General features: G+C 39.8%; 1 protein-coding gene across 1 annotated transcript in view; it reads right to left on the bottom strand.

Moving 5' to 3' along the window:
* The window catches only part of HYDIN (HYDIN axonemal central pair apparatus protein), a 421,862-nt gene that overhangs the window by 359,893 nt on the left and 50,694 nt on the right, over positions 1 to 11,275 (bottom strand). The gene's annotated exons all lie outside the window — the stretch shown is intronic.

Raw genomic sequence — 11,275 nt, 5'->3', positions numbered from 1 at the left:
AAAGAAAGAAAGAAAGAAAGGAAGGAAGGAAGGAAGGAAGGAAGGAATAAAAAGAAAGGAAGGAAGAAAGAAAGGAATAAAAAGAAAGGAAGGAAGGAAGAAAAAGAAAGGAAGGAAGGAAGAAATAAGAGAAAAAACAAGAAAGGAACAAAGGAAGGAAAACAATTTTAGCTTTAACTCAAGGAAGAGGTCGGACTTGACACTACTAACTAGTGGGCTAATCAACAGCTAGGCTCTGTTTCCTCTTGACCATATGAGATTTTTTAGTTCAATGCGAATTTCAAGCAATGACAATAGAACCACAAATGTAAAGGGATGCAACCATTCATTTTTCCTGTACCATATTCTGCCCCATAGGAAGCCCATCCACTTAAGGGATTAATTCTTTTCATGATACACCCCAAGCCCAGTTCTTTTTGATCTTAGAGCCTTCCATCAGAGATGATCTCCCACTGCTCCTGCACATCATTTTTTCTGTACATAGTATATTGTCTCCCCTACTGCACTGTGAGATCCTTGAAGGTAGGGACAATTATTTTGTCCTTCATTATGCCTCCAGTGTGAGGCATAGTACCTGACACTTGGGCCCCTAACAAATATCTGTTGACTGATTATTGACTTCCTGACTTTAAAGTGTTGGTTGTCAAAGAAATGTTAAATAATGCCACATAGATGATTAAATGCAGGGTCATATATCTAGGCTGCTTCTAATTATTCAGTTCTCTAGGGAAGTTTTCGTGTTCTTCACTCCCTAGACCTGTCCCAAAATAAAATGTTTAACTTTAGAAAGCCTGAAGTTCCTATGATGGGCTAAGTAACACAGCTTGGGAGCTGCTAAATGGCACCTGAATTATTGTTTCTGTGGTTCACCATTGTGTGATCTTGGCAGGGGAAAAGGGTTCCTCCCGCCTCTTCTCTACTCCTTTATTCACTTTGGCTCCACATTTCCTTTTCCCATTTCAGATTCAGCAACAGACTTCTGAGTTGTTTCTTCTCTCAATATGTACAAACCCACATAACCCACTATCACCAGTTAATCCCAGTCCAGGTTTCATATCCATCAACCCTAGGCATCTGATCATCTTCCCTGATGCTGAAAACTTACTGCTATATACACTATATATACTTTGTTTTTCATCTCTTACTCTGAGAATAATAATTAAATCAATACTACTATCAGAAAAGATTTAATGATTAACAATGCTCCAGCTCCACTGACAGTCTCTTTAATCCCAGACCAAAATTCTCTTCCCTGGACATTATTCACCTATATATGTTTCCTTCCCTTATTCGAATATAAGATCTTTGAGGACAGAGACTTTTACTCTTGTATTTGTATACCTAGTACCAAGTACAGTACCTGTACTGGACATATAACTTTTTCCTTCCCTTTCTTCCTTCCTTCCTTTATTCTTTCTTTTCTTCCTTCCTTCTCTCCTTCCTTCCTTCCTTCACTGGTGACACTCAAGGATAAGGAAATTATTGACTCCTTTTGGAGATGGAGGGTATGTTTGGCATGAAGCCTTTTGAGTTTTTAAAAAGACCTTGAATTCAAAGAAATCGAGCCTTCTTATAATCCAGGCAAGTCAAGAAGTGTGCCAGGGAAAGTAATCTATCACTAGAGGCAGAAACAATACATCTTTCCATACCTGCAGCAGGAACAGAATCACTCCTTTTTAAATGAGGTTAAAAGTAAAACCTTTTTGCAAGTACAGAAAACACAAGCTGCAATTTTGGAGGGCAGATGGTGAGGGGGGGTGGTAACTGAAGGGTGAAGGAATTAATACTTTGTTTACAATGATGCCTGATGTTCAAGTTTATAAAAATGCCTTAGCAGTTTGTTTAAAAATCAATATAGTACTATCATAAAATGTCTGAAGATAAATAATAGGAAAATCTGGACAAGCACTCATGCTGAACTTTCAATTGGGGCAAGGAGTGTGGGGGAGAGGGAGGTTGGGTTACGCAGGTTTCTAGGCTCCAAAATCCAAAGCAGGACCAATAATTCTTTTTTTTCTATTAATGTCCACTCTGGATACTAGTGCAAGGCAAAGAGTCAAAGGACTAAGTTCAGATGTTTTTTTCAAGGTTGTTAAAATTTGAAAGTCCCTGAAGACTTTACTATTATAAAACAGGCTTGATAATCCCAAATGAGAAATTTAGAACACTAATTTGACCAATATACCTATAAAATGGGTGGCTGATTGCAGGATTCTAAATGCAGATTTTCACAAAAGAGCATCCACTGTAATTATTTGTCTTAGAATCAAAAGCTTGAGGACCAGAAGGACACTCAGACACCATCCAGTTGAACCCCACATTTTACAGAGGAAATAAGGACCCAGACGGGGACTTAAAGAAGACCAGCATCACTTGGTATCTTTCACCAACACTATCAACAACTTGATGGTATGAAAAAAGCAGCTGATAGTTCCAGTATATGCTCATGCAACACCCCTCCCAAACACCCTTAATTTCATATAACACTCTGAATTTCCCACTCAACCTATGCTGTTAGAGCTATTGGTGTTTTTCTAACATCTTCTCTTAGATTTTAAGCTCCCTGAGGGCAGGCAGTATGTCTTCTCTCATTTTAGTCTTTTTCCCAGCACCAAGGATTAGATCTAGCACTGCTCTGCTCATGTTTACTGAGAAAGAAGAGAGAGGGGAATGTCTCAACCTCTGATTCCATCCATCAATGTGGAGAGGTCTTGGTACGGAAACTCTGTTCTCCAATACATATCCTGATTAGTCTGTCACATATTCTTTTCCCTTTTTTAGGATCATAATTTTCTTCTTTTTCCTATCAGACCATTAGACCATTAAAGGTTTTTAAAGATAGTAGTAGCATAATCAGAGTAATCACTTTGAAAAATACGCCATGAATGTTAGAGTAAGGTACAATTATTCCAAATGGAATGCATACAGAAATGATACAAAGACAAAAATCATAACATATCTAAGTTTCCATAGTCAGTCCATGGAAATGCACTGACTCGTGGGAAAAGCGTTTCACCACCAGCTGTCTTGATGATTCATTTAAATTGTGTCATGACAACCATGACCATTAGGCATTCAAAAAAGAACAGTCATACAGGTCATGGTGAATTTCATTGATTAGTTTCATTGTGTCACACGTTGCTTAACTTGGGCCTCCCAATCCAATGCTTCCTCTGATTCACGTTCTCAGAGGCGTGAATGGCACCTCCACTCCTAAGTCTCAAAACTCACCCATGGCCTTTGATTCTGTGCCATCCATTGTCCATGTCTCTCTATTAAACTTACATGGAAGTTGTGCCAAAAGGAGTTTGGCCTTTTAGGTCTGCTTTATCTACCCTTTTGCAATCTGGTGAAGCCTACAGACCCGTTCTCAGGGGAAAAAATGCATAAAATAAGATTTATAGAATTAATAAGCAAACAATTTATATAGATTACAGCTATTATAATTTTTTTAAATTTTTTACCAGCATTTATTTATTTTTAGTCTTCAACATTCATTTCTACAAGATTTTGAGTTACAAATTTTCTCCCCATCTCTCCCCTACTCCCCGAAGATGGCAAGCATACTGATTACCCCTTGCCCCAGTCTGCCCTCTCTTATATCCCCACTATCTCCACCACCCTTGCCCCTTACTTTCTTGTACGGCAAGATGGATTTCTCTACCCCACTGCCTGTATATCTTATTTCCCAGCTGCATGTAAAAACAATTTTTTAACATTTGTTTTTAAAACTTTGAGTTCCAGATTCTCTCCCTTCTTCCCTCTTCACCCACCCCCACTGGGAAGACAAGCAATTCAATATAGGTTATACATGTGTAGTTATGCAAAACATTTTCATAGTAGTCATATTATGAAAGACTAACTATATTTCCCTCCATTTTATCCTGCCCCCCATTTATTCCATTTTCTCCTTTGACCCTGTCTCTTTTCAAAAGTGTTTGTTTCTGACTATCCTCTTCCCCAATCTTCCCTCCCTTCTATAATCCCCCCCTCTTTTATTCCATTCCCCCCTATTTTCCTGTAGGGTAAGATACCCAATTGAGTGTGCTTATTATTTCCTCTTAAAGCCAAGTACAATGAGAGTAAAGTTGACTCATTCCCTTTCACCTCCCTGCTCTTCTCCTCCATTGTAACAACTTTCTCTTGCCTCTTTTATGCGATATAATTTACCCTATTCTATCTCTCCCTTTCTCTTCCCAATATATTCCTCTCTCACCTCTTAATTTTATTTTTTAGATATCATCCCTTCATATTCAACTCACCCTGTGCCCTCTGTCTATGTATACCTGTACACACATATACACACAAACATACACACACACCTATACATACTTACATATGTATAAACACACACACATATATATATATATGTATATATATATATTTTTTTCCCTTCAACTATCCCAATACTGAGAAAAGTCTCATGAGTTACAAATATGGTCTTTCCATGCAGGAATGTAAACAGTTCAACTTTAATGAGTTCCTTATGATTTCTCTTTTCTGTTTACCTTCTCATGCTTCTCTTTCTTCTTGTATCTGAATGTCAGATTTTCTGTTCAGCTCTGGTCTTTTAATCAAGAATGCTTGAAAGTTCTCTATTTCATTGAATGCTCATATTTCCCCCTTAAATATTATGCTCACTTTTGCTGTGTAGGTGATTCTTGGTTTTAATCCTAGCTCCTCTGACCTCCAGTATATCATATTCCAAGCCCTTCAATCCCTTAATGCAGAAGCTGTTAGATCTTGTGTTATACTGATTATGTTTCCACAATACTCAATTGTTTCTTCCTGACTGCTTGTAATATTTTCTCCTTAACCTGGGAATTCTGCAATTTGGCTAAAATATTCCTAGGAGTTTTCTTTTTGGAATCTTTTTCAAGAGGCAACAGGTGAATTCTTTCAATTTCTATTTTACCCTCTAGTTCTAGAATATCAGGGCCGTTTTCCTTGATAATTTCTTGAAAGATGATGTTTAGGCTTTTATCTTGATCATGGCTTTCAGGTAGTCCAATAATTTTAAATTATCTCTCCCAGATCTATTTTATAAATCAGTGGTTTTTCCAATGAGATATTTCACATTGCTTTCTATTTTTTCATTCTTTCAGATCTGTTTTATAATATCTTGATTTCTCATAAATTCATTAGCTTCCATTTGCTCCAATCTAATTTTGAAGGAATTATTTTCTTCAGTGAGCTTTTGAAATTCCTTTTCCATCTGGCCAATTCTGCTTTTTAAGGCATTCTTCTCCTCATTGGCTTTTTGGACCTCTTTTGCCATTTGAGTTAGTCTATTTTTAAGGTGTTATTTTCTTCAGTATTTTGGGGGGTTTCCATTAGCAAGCTTTTGACTCATTTTTCATGATTTTCTTGCATCACTCTCATTTTTCTTCCCAATTTTTACTCTATTTCTCTTACTCAATTTTCAAAGTCCTTCTTGAGTTCCTCCATGGCCTGTGACCAATTCATATTTTTTCTTGGAGGCTTTTGATGCAGGAGTTTTCACTTTGTTGTCTTCTGGTTCTATGTTTTGATCTTCTTTGTCACCAAAGAACAATTCTATAGTCTGTTTTCTCTTCCTCTGTTTGCTCATTTTCCCAGTCAATTACCTGACTCCTGAGCTCTTTGCTGCAGCTAAACTCTGCTTCCAGAATGGAGAGTGCTATGTCTCAAATTTCCGGAGTTTTGGGCAGCTGTTGTCAGAGCTTCTTCTAGGCACCTGTCTCAGAACTGTGAGAAGGATGCCCTCTCCACAGCCATCACAAGCTATGCCACAACAGAACTCCTCACCCCAGGACTGCCACCCAAGACTGCAACCCAGATCCAAGCAGGGCAAGGCAAGAAAATCCTGCCTCAGCACTAACAAAGAGATTTTTGCAATTGCCCTCCAGTCAGTTGCTGGGTCTGCCCACCATCTGTGGGCCTGGAGCTCAGGAAGCAGCCACCCCCTCCGCCACCCCAGGGGCAGGGGCCAGACTGAGCTGTTCTCTCACCCAGTTCCAACAGAGTTTCCCCACTGATCTTTTACTTTGTCTTTAGTATTTATGGGTTGAGATGTTAGGAAATGCCAGTCTGTGTGGGTACGGCCCACACCAGACTGCTCTCTGCTCTCAACTCAGTGTGATAGACCATTCCTGTTGGCCTGCCAGGCTGCCTTCAGCATATTTGTTCCACTTTGTCATTCTGTGGGTTTTGTAGCTCTAAAATTTATTTAGGGTCATTTTTACAGGTGTTGGAGGTAATTGGAGCATGAGGTTAAGCAAGTTCCTGCTTTAACTCTGCCATCTTGGCTCTACCCCTATTAAAATTGTTATATGTTCATAGACTTCTTTTTAATAACTCTGAAATCCTCAAACTGTATATCCTTGAATATACCTTCTCCCAGGAGTGAGATCTTCACAGAATTTCCATTCTGAAGAAGGGGCCAGAACATACATCCTTCATTTTCCCGACTTTACCCCCCATACTCCTGCATGGGTATCTCCTCCTGTCTTTCACTTTTTAGTTTCTTTTTTTGTAAACAGTATTTTATTTTTCAAATGGCATGTAAAGATAGTTTTCAACATTCATTTTAATAAGATTTTGAGTTCCAGCTTTTTCTCCCTTCCTCCCTCCCTTCTCCCTCCCCGAGAAAGCAAGCAATCTAATACAGGTCATACATGAGTTACTTCTAGTCTTAATGAGTCACCCAGGGCACTGACACAATTAATATGTATCAGAAACAGAACACTCAGGTCTTCCTGACCAGAACTGTACCTACCATACATAACAGAGACTTAGTCATTTGTTACTGAGCAATGAAGCTGAAATCTAGAGAGCTGGTATAACTTACAATCTCAAAGAAAAAATGGAACCAGGCACCTGACTTTTGGTCTACTGTTCCAGTGCTTTTCTCTGTGGCTCCTCCCCATTTCCTAACATTCATCTTCACATACTATGATTTCATCTTCTTTTCAAGGATTCCTTGCTCTGCACAGGACATTAGTGCAGCCAAATGGTTACAGTGATTTAAAATGAAAGCTAAGCTAATTTTCTAGGGAGAACAAAACCTTAGGGCACCAATGATGGCGCCAGGAGTCCAAATTCCAAAATGCAAGATTTTCCTTCTTTCAGTGTTAGACAAAGACAACACAGAACACCTAAAGTAGTAAGGGAAAAACTCACCTTGGCGTATCTTTTGGGGGGGCACCTTGGCTTGTTTAATAGCTTAGGTTTCAACTGGGAAGACAGTATTGAGTGCTGGTGACTTAAAACCATCCATAGTATTTTTTCTTTACTGTATAAAAGGCAGGCAAGCTAAGAAATGTCAAATATCCCAGTATCACTCTTGTAGACTTAAAAGCATTTGCTCCTCAAAGATAAATAACTGGCTATCTACCAGAAAGGTTCAGGCTGGATACTATGCTCCAGTAACAGCAGGCACCTCATCAGTAAGGAAATTCAGTTATAAAACTGTTTAATTCAAAGCAACAAACAGCTATTAAGTGCCTTCTATGTATGAAGAATTTATGCATCAAGACAATACATTATATCTAGTCAATGACATAGCTATATAAAAGACATTCCTCAAAGACAATTCAGCACAATTCTGCTTAGGATTTGATGCTACCAGTGAAATAAATGATGATGATGGTGGTGGCTGTGGGGGTGGGGTGTGATGATGATAATAGCTAGCATTTATATATAGTCCTTTAAGGTTTGCAAGTTACTTTACAAATACCACCTCATTTGATCCTCACAAGAACTCTGAAAAGTAGGTACTATTAATAACCTCATTTTATGGCTGAGGAAACTGAGGAAACAGAGCAATAGATGAGGCAACATCTATTGTCTGTGGTCACACAGACCGTAAGTGGCAAATACTGATTTGAATTCAGGTCCTCCTGAGTCCAGGGCCAAGGATTGATCCCCCACACCACCTAACTGCCTCTAATATGTTTCTCACTTTAATATTTTAACAATTGTTGAAACAGGACATTCCTGATATGCATTCTTGCAACAGGAATCTATGTTTAGAAGTGAAAGTTAATGCAATGTTTTTGTGTTCCTTGACACTGCCATTTCAGCAGCTGGCCAGCTCCTTCCTGCTCTGCCATCCTTGGTTAGGAGCTTTTCTCACTGTGTCTTCATACTCCACACTATCTCTGGCACCTGCAAAGCCAACAACCACAGTGGATCCCAAGCTCACGCCACTTTTCCCAATATAGAGGGCAGATGAGCATTAAAAAGAGAGAAAGCTCAGGGAAGGGGCTGAACAAAAAGAAAAGCAAAGGATTTGCAGTTTTTAGGAATTGGAATTAAATCCAAGGAGGCCAGACTAGAGAAAACAGATTTAGAGCCCCATTATAATTGATCTTTTAATTCTTAATGTCATCTAAAATGTTTATGGGATAATAAACATTTATATAGTGTACTACATGTCCAGGAACTGTAATTAATTGCCAAGTGCTAATCTCTTGACAATTATTATCTCATTTGACCCTCACAACAACCCTGGGAAGTGGTGCCATTACTATCCACATTTTACAGTTGACCAAACTGAGGCAGACAAGGGTTAATTGGCTTGCCCAGGGTCACAGAGCTGGTGAATATCTGAGGCAGGATTTGAATTCATCTTACTGACTCTAGGCCCAGTGCCAGATGCCAATATGGAAAATGACCATTATGGTTTAGGACACCAAACTTTGATGGTCTATTTTAATGTGAACTTTCCCATATTTAAATTCCTACATTTCTCAGGGTTCTTTATACCTGTAGGATACAATGAAAATGAAGAAATTATCTGCCAATTTTAACTTCTCCCTGATCTTTTTAGTATGATCTGCCAAACTGGCAGTAGAAATAAACAGATGGCTGAGATACACTTGCTATTCAACTGAGATCCATTAAGTCCTGAGGAGGTCAGGGAGGGCCATACTGGGGAGGAAGAGGAGCTACAGGCCAAGGCCTCTCAGCTACCAGATCCTGCATCCCCAAGTCCAGAGCAAAATTCCAAATACTTGCTGATCCTTCCGTTGCTGAAATGCATTCCGCCCTCTGGTCCCTATCTTCCTTTTCTTATTTTTGAGGCAAACATTCTCAAGGGATGGGATAACCTGTATATGTGTCTATACTGTGTGTTTTACATGCATGTGTACATGTATGCATGTGTATACATGTTTATGTATATATGGTATTATGTCACAGTGCAGATAACATACTGATACAGATTAGTTATAGACAACATAGAGGACACAGTGTAGGTAACATCTACATATTTAAGGAAGCTGGACAGCACAGTGTATTGAGTAGAGTCAGGAAGACCTGAGTTCAAATACAGTTGTAGATACATACTGACTACGTGACCCTGGGCGGGTAATTTAGCCTTCATCTGCCTCGGTCTCCTCATCTGTAAAGTAGATAAACAGCAGTAACCTCCCAGAGTTATTATTAGGCTCGTGTGAGCTAATAGCTATAAAATGCTTCACAAATCTTAGAGTGCTATATTGTTGTGTTGTTGTTCAAGCCTTTTCTAATTGTGGCTGGCCCTTTGTGAGCCGCTGGACCACAGCGTGCCATGCCCTTCCATGGGGTTTTCCTGGCAAAGATAGTGGTTGCAGTGCTTTGCCATTTCCTTCTCCAGTTCATTTTAGAGATGGGTAAACTGAGGTAAACAGATTGGCAGCTATTATTATGATTATCATTGTTATCGTGCATTCAAAGATGGATCTTTGTCCTTCTTAAGTCCAACATTTTGCAATCCAGACCTGAAGTCATCAGAAGAACTGCTCTCCCCGGCTGGTCTCTAACACTTTAGTACTGCTGCCATTGCACAAGGGCTGCCTTGGAGTTTCTTCTTTAATAAAAGCTTATTCAAGGGCAGAGCCAAGATGGCAGAGTGAAGGCAGGGACTCACCTAAGCTGTCCCCCCAAGTCCCTCCAAATACCTTTAAATAATGACTCTAAACAAATTCTAGAATGGCAGAACCCACAAAAAGATGGAGTAAAACAATTTTCCAGCCCGAGACAACTCAGAAGGTCGGCAGGAAAGGTCTGCTGCACCAGGGTGAGAGAGGAGTGCAGTCCAGTGCAGGTCGAGGGAGCTCAGAGCAGGTCCCAGAGAGCCAGGAGCAGACTTGGGGTGACTGAATCTGTGGCAACAGCGGCAGTTTCCAGACCTCTCAGGCCACAGACCATAAAGGGATCAGACAATGGGTCAGGAGGAAATTTATAGAGGTCCTTTTGCTGGCACCAAGGACTCACTGCATTACTTACACCTGGATCTGGGTTGCAGCCCTCCCTGGGTCTTAATCCCAGTGAGAAGAGGAGCATTAACACTGCAGAGGAGCAGGGACCCTGGTCACAGTTCCAGGGCTGAAAAGAGTGCTCACAAACCAGAGCACAGAACAAAAGAGCAGTAAACATGCCTCTCCTTAGGCCATACCACCCTGGAACAGCTGAAAACTTACAAATGGAAAAAGAGGTACTGAAAAAAAATAACTCTTTAAAAGTTAAAGTTAAAAGTAAAAAGTTAAAATTGGACAAGTGGAAATTAAACAAGGCATCAAAAAACAATCAAAAGAATCAAAAGAATGAAAAAATAGAAGAAAATAGGAAATCTCATTGGAAAAACAACTGATTTAGAAAATAGACCCAGGAGAGATAATTTAAGAATTACTGGACTATCTAAAAGTCATGATTTTAGAAAGAAAAGGTCTAGACACTCATCGGAATTGGCTCAGTTGGGTATAGAAATCTTTCTTACCATATAGGAAAGTAGGAAGGGAAGGGGATGAGAGAGGGGGGATGAGGGTGGGGTGGGGGGAAGCTGATAGAAGGGAAGGCAGTTTGGGTGAGTGTAATGTGAATGTAAATTTTAAAGATCTTCCCTGCCCCTAGGCTAAAGTGCACCTGAAGCCTGGGGTGGGAGGCTTGTTTTTCAGTAGATACTTCTTGATTGGCCAGTGAGTCAATAAGGTTGTTACATTCTCTGAGCCAGGAGAAGGCTATATAAGCCCTGATGTGTAGCTTTGTTTTGGGACTCACTTTGAGAAGTATTCTGTGATTTGATCTGAATTCTGGGAAGCCGTTGTTGAGAGTCCCCCGGCTTTGAAACCCAGATGTTGTTTGGTATGGATGTAATGGTTGCACGGTTTGGAAAGCTGTGTACTTGATCTGTTTCTGTCTTGATAATACTGTCTGTATATTCTGAAGTTTGGGGTGCTGACCTTTTTCCCCTGAACGAGGTAAACGATACATATCTGACTGATTAAAGTAAGCTTGTTAACCCATTTTGAGT

Source organism: Petaurus breviceps, unplaced genomic scaffold (assembly GCF_028583685.1).
Source record: "Petaurus breviceps papuanus isolate PSGF00001 unplaced genomic scaffold, PetGlider_PUasm1.0 182, whole genome shotgun sequence".
Lineage (NCBI taxonomy): Eukaryota > Metazoa > Chordata > Mammalia > Diprotodontia > Petauridae > Petaurus > Petaurus breviceps.
Note: the sequence above shows the minus strand (reverse complement) of the source record. Positions and strands in the feature narration are given on the sequence as shown.